We start from the raw sequence: 6212 nt of genomic DNA on the forward strand, positions 1-6212 counted from the left end.
TAGCTCAGGAAGGAGGGCTCCAGAGCAAAGTAATTGATGCAGTAGCTAAATCACTTGCTCAGAACTTTAATGCCAGTAGCTCACAAAGTGGAATCTTTGCTCACAGGACTCCACAGCTCAGAGGGAACATTGATGGCAACCTTGGACTTCCTTGGTGGTCACCCATCCAAATGCTAACCAGTGTCTACCCCGCTGAGCTTCCAAGATCTGATGAGTCAGGGTCAGGGTGCTGCAAACCGGCAGCGCCTTCTTTCATGGAAATGTGCCGCTGGATGGTGAGGCTGGAGAAACACCTACTTCTGGAGCCTCCTTCAACTTTGCAAAGTCTCAGCATGGAAGCAGCTGTGGGGACTGTGCCGTTGGCCTCTGCTCAGCCACCAGACACGTGAAATTGGCTACGGTCTCGATAGCAACAGCCAGAGATGGCAAGAGACCTCCCTGCCTCTCCCTTCTCCCCACCCCGTCAGAGCTGATGAACTCTGAGCTGGCAGAAATCAGCATTTTGCGCTGCTGGCTCGGTGTCTCCCTTGCAAAGTGGAACAGGGCCATGAAATCAGAGTAGACTGTCTACTGTAGACAATAATGACTTTGATGGACTGAGGGGCTGATTCAGTAAAAGGCAGCTTCATATCTCTTCTCTCCTTTTTTATATATAATTGAATAGTGGGTGCCAAAGTTCTAATTCTAAAATGCACTCCCTTAGTGTATGGCTGATGGCACTGCTCCTCAGCATATATCGCCACCAATCAGAAGGCAAAGCCCGGGTCCCGCCTACACCACAACTGCTGAGACAACCTGGTCTTTTGCATATGGAAGCTGATTGGACTTCACTCCATTCCACCCCTCAAACCCCCCCCCCCCCGCAAGGCAGTTGGAATGTCAGTTGCATATGGAATCTGCTGTATTCTGGTGGTGTGCAGGTCCCAGGTTCATGTTTTAAAAGCAGACTGACACTGTTTGCCCAAAGCCAGAGCACTCTCCCAGAGCCTCTTTCTAGATCTCGTTGTATTTATTTCCACAACGGGCCTTATTTCTAGTACACATATAAGACAGAATCGTGTAAAGTCAGTTGAATCTGACTCTAGGGGACGGTGCTCATCTCCGTTTCAAAGCCGATGAGCCAGCGCTGTCCAGAGACATTCCCATGGTCATGTGGCCGGCATGACTAGATGCCAAGGCGCACGGAATGCTGTTACCTTCCCACTGAAGTGGTACCTATTTATCTACTTGCAATTCCTTGCTTTTGAACTGCTAGGTTGTCAGGAGCTGGGGCCAGAGACGGGAGCTCACTCCGTCACGTGACACTCGGGTCTCGAACTGCCGAACTACAGACCCTCCAGTCTGCAGCTCCGCGTCTTAACCTCTGAGCCACCGTGGCCCCTTCAGAGTCATGCAAACATGTACGAATATAATGGGTACCCACTGCTGTTCAGCCAGTGAGGATGGTGCATCAATCGCCTGGCTGCCTCCTTTGCACGAAGAAGAAAGTCAGAGAACCAAGGGAACAACAGCATTTAATGTATTTATTTATTTATTTAATTCATTCATTTCTGGATCGCCCAGTCCCCGAGTACACAAGGCTCTGGGCGATTAACAACAGGTTAAGACAAAACATAAAATTACATATTAAAATCAACAGTTAATCCGAATTTAATGGTCTCCAGATGGCGTTCATATATTAATCCAAAACCTACTCCCGACTGTTCCTCTATCTAGTGGGCAGGTTAGGGAGGAGGCCAAAGTGGGCAGAATGTGAGAAAATAGAAATTTTGCTCTTCAGAACTGGAGATTTGGGGATGGGGCCTGGGAGAGGGCAGTGTTTGGAGAGAGGAAGGACCTCAGGGGGGCATAATTCCACCTTCCAAAGCAGCCAGTTTTCAGGACAACTGAGCTCTGTCTTCTGGAGAACATTTATAATTCTGGGAAATCTCCAGCCCCCACTGGGAAATCTCCAGGCCCCTAAAGTAGGGACATTCTTCAGATCAGGAGTTAGGAATCCCCCTAAGCTGGGCTGTGCAGCTGGGCTGCCAGTTATCTGGCCATAATATTTATCACTCACCAGCAGGGCTATTTTGGGGCAAGAACGCACAGGAACGGAGTTCCGGCTGGCTCCCAAGTTGGCCACGCCCAGCAGGAACGCATTAGCATAATAGGCCACACCCAACAGCAGAAACTCATTGGGATTGGCTACATTAGGGGTGTGTGGCCTAACATGCAAAGGAGTTCCTGCTACAAAAAAAGGCCCTGGGTTTTTGACCACAAACAAGGTAAACAATAACAAGCAAAAGGTGGGTGTGGCTGGATCTGGAAGTCATGGTGACTTCTGGCGACTCCTACTGGGGCATGGAGGACACTTAGAGAAGTGGTTTGATAGCCTGCCTCTGCCTCCCGACCCTGGTATTCTTTGGACATCTCCCATCCAAGTACTTGCCAGGGTTGAGATCGGGCTTGCCTGGGCTATCCAGGTCAGGGCTGTACCTCTCCTTTTTTATACTGCAGACGGGGCCTGGAGTTCTCTCAGAATTACAATTGATCTCTAGACTGCAGAGATCAGTTCCTCTGGAGGGAATGGCAGCTTTGGAGGGTGGACTCCAGGACGTCACATATCTGCTGAGCTTGCCCCCCCCCAAAAAAATCTGCTCTCCCTGGGCACCGCCCCCAAATCTGCAGGGATTTCCCAAACTGGAGTTGGCAACCATAGACTCTCAGGCATAATCTTATGGCTTCTTCTTGTGTGAAAAGCCAGCAGGAACAAAGATTTAAAATGGTGCTGGTGTCAGGCTGCCCCCTTGGCCTTGTGGGACAAAGAAGCAACTTTCCCCTCTCCCCCTCACCTTCCCTCCCCTTTGGAACATTTACCCTGATGAAGAGCTCTGTCAGAAACTCAAGCTTGCACACTTTTTGGTGTTGTTTTGGTTGGTTTTATTCAAAGTTATTACATAGCTTTTGCTTCTTTGAGCCAATGTGGCAATCTGCAACCTCTTTCCCCTTAAGGAGCCCTTTCTCTTGCATCTCTGCGTGTGTGTGTCTATCTTTGAGCCAATGTGGCGATCTGCAACCTCTTTCCCCTTAAGGAGCCCTTTGTCTTGCATCTCTGCGTGTGTGTGTCTATCTTTGAGCCAATGTGGCAATCTGCAACCTCTTTCCCCTTAAGGAGCCCTTTGGCTTGCATCTCTGCGTGTGTGTGTCTATCTTTGAGCCAATGTGGCGATCTGCAACCTCTTTCCCCTTAAGGAGCCCTTTCTCTTGCATCTCTGCGTGTGTGTGTCTATCTTTGAGCCAATGTGGCGATCTGCAACCTCTTTCCCCTTAAGGAGCCCTTTGGCTTGCATCTCTGCGTGTGTGTGTCTATCTTTGAGCCAATGTGGCGATCTGCAACCTCTTTCCCCTTAAGGAGCCCTTTCTCTTGCATCTCTGCGTGTGTGTGTCTATCTTTGAGCCAATGTGGCGATCTGCAACCTCTTTCCCCTTAAGGAGCCCTTTGGCTTGCATCTCTGCGTGTGTGTGTCTATCTTTGAGCCAATGTGGCGATCTGCAACCTCTTTCCCCTTAAGGAGCCCTTTCTCTTGCATCTCTGCGTGTGTGTGTCTATCTTTGAGCCAATGTGGCGATCTGCAACCTCTTTCCCCTTAAGGAGCCCTTTGGCTTGCATCTCTGCGTGTGTGTGTCTATCTTTGAGCCAATGTGGCGATCTGCAACCTCTTTCCCCTTAAGGAGCCCTTTCTCTTGCATCTCTGCGTGTGTGTGTCTATCTTTGAGCCAATGTGGCGATCTGCAACCTCTTTCCCCTTAAGGAGCCCTTTGGCTTGCATCTCTGCGTGTGTGTGTCTATCTTTGAGCCAATGTGGCGATCTGCAACCTCTTTCCCCTTAAGGAGCCCTTTCTCTTGCATCTCTGCGTGTGTGTGTCTATCTTTGAGCCAATGTGGCGATCTGCAACCTCTTTCCCCTTAAGGAGCTTTTTGGCTTGCATCTCTGCCGTGTGTGTGTCTATCTTCTCCTTGTTTGCCTTCACCCAGGGATTCCGTGGTCTCCTTTGCTTTCAAGGCAAGTGACCCTCGAAGGTGGTTTGCTATTGCCTTCCCCCGCATTCGCAACCACTTTTCCCTCTAAGCTGAGTTGGTGTGAGCTAGCTCACAGTTCTTTTGCCTCTAGCTCACTCGTTTTTGTCTTAGCTCAGGAGGGATGGCTCCAGAGCAATTGATGCGGGAGCCAAATCGCTCGCTCACAACTTTAATGCCAGTAGCTCACGAAGTAGAATTTTTGCTCGCGAGACTCCACAGCTTAGAGGGAGCATTGTTTGTGACCCTGGGCTTCCTTGGCGGTCTCCCACCCGAGCACTAACAGGGCCAACCTGGGTGGCGGTCACATGAGCGAGATAAAGTGTGTGTGGGGGAAGCGGGGCTATTTCCTCCGGAGGAAATTGACCTGCAGTTGTGCGATCACACACTCTGGGGGAGCTGCGGGCACAGACCACCGCTGTGTGATCAGACGCAATCGCGGGTGAGTCGTTCTTTTTTTTTTGCCATTTGTTTCCGATTCGCTTAAACGGGGGATCGATGAATCACATCTTCATACTGAGGGCTCCCTATGGCAGTATGCAATGATGCGCATCAGGGGTCATTTCGTAAAAAAAGAGCTAGGGGAACTCATTAGCATAACTCATTAACATATGCCACACCCCCTGACATCAGGGGCCCGGCGGTGGATCTGCAAGGCCGGCGGGAGTGTGAGGAAGCCCCGCCAAGGCCCTCCCTGGCCCCAGGCAGGCAGGGGTGGGGAGAGGCGGGGAGGAAGCAACTTACGCTCCCTCTTCTCCTGCCTCCTCCTGGCTGAATGAGGGCTGGAAGCGGGACGGCCGGAAGCAGGGGGCGGGGCTTCGTCATGTGCCCCGCCCCCCTGCACCTCACCCGGGGGAACTGCGATCCCCCGCGATCCCCCCCAAAATGACCTCTGCCTGTCCATGTTGCCACAGAAACATCAGGGACTAGGTGTGACGTGTGTGTATGGGATTTATAGGTTTTACCTATATCTTGTATTTCCCCGCACTTTTCTTCAGTCCTAACAAAGGCTTTGGAACCCACAGCGTCATATCTCTAATAAAGCGTTACACTGCCAAAAGTGTGTGTGGAGAGTGAATCGACTGGGGAACCTGACAGCCCTCCCCACAACGGACACCCTGTGAGCAGTGTTCTCTCTAAGCTGAGTTAGTGTGAGCTAGCTCACAGTTTTTAAGCCTCCGGCTCACACATTTGTATCTCAGCTCATGAAGGATGGTTCCAGAACAAACTAATTTATGCAGCGGCCAAATCACCTGCTCACAACTTTAATGCCAGTAGCTCACAAGATTGAATCTTTGCTCGCAAGACTCCACAGCTTAGAGGGAACATTGCCTGTGAGGTAGGTGGGGCTGAGAGAGCTCTTTCCGGAACTGTCCTTAAGAGAGAACAGTTCTGACAAAAACTATGGCTTGCCCAAGGTCATCCTTTAGTTGCAAGTGGAGGAGTGGGAAATCAAACCTGGTTCTCCGAGATTAGAGTCCGCGCACTTAACCAAACAGTGACTCACGCAGAGATGCAAGATGTGTGACTCCTCTGAGAATGGACTACCCTTTCTCGTACAAACCCTACAAATAAAATTGGGGGGGGGATGAAGCGTGCCTCACACTGTCATTCTGAAAACAAGCATTCATCAGCCATCAGAAGTCTGGGAATTACAGGCCCGTGATTACTTGGGATGCAAATGCCGAAGCCTCCATTGGCCAGCATCGAAGCTTAGCTACAAATGAAAATCCAGGCAGAACAGCCTGCCCGTACCAACAGAGAGAAGTGATACTTCTGGATTTTTACATTCTGCAGGAGATACAGGAGGCCTCCAGCTCCGGACTTTAAGGCTGATTAAATTCAGCAGCAAAAGAGGTTTTAATTTATATTAAAAATGAAGAGCACGGAGCACGGAGCAAATCTGGATTATGACTTCCAGGCATATGGACGTGGGGAGGGGGAGGGAGTGTGTGTCTGGCTGCCTGATTGCCTTTGCTCGTCTCTCTCGTTTAAGCCAGCAAGCTGTTTCCGGATAGGATCGGAGCCAGCAAGAAGCTTAATGGGGAAGCCGTTGTCCAGTCTCTCTCTCTCTCTCTCTCTCTCTCTCTCTCTCTCTCTCTCTCTCTCTCTCTCTCTCATTTTGCTCTACCTTTTCACATTTGACAGAGAG

Source organism: Gekko japonicus, unplaced genomic scaffold (assembly GCF_001447785.1).
Source record: "Gekko japonicus isolate JY-2015 unplaced genomic scaffold, Gekko_japonicus_V1.1 scaffold4465, whole genome shotgun sequence".
In the NCBI taxonomy this organism is placed as follows: Eukaryota; Metazoa; Chordata; class Lepidosauria; order Squamata; family Gekkonidae; genus Gekko; species Gekko japonicus.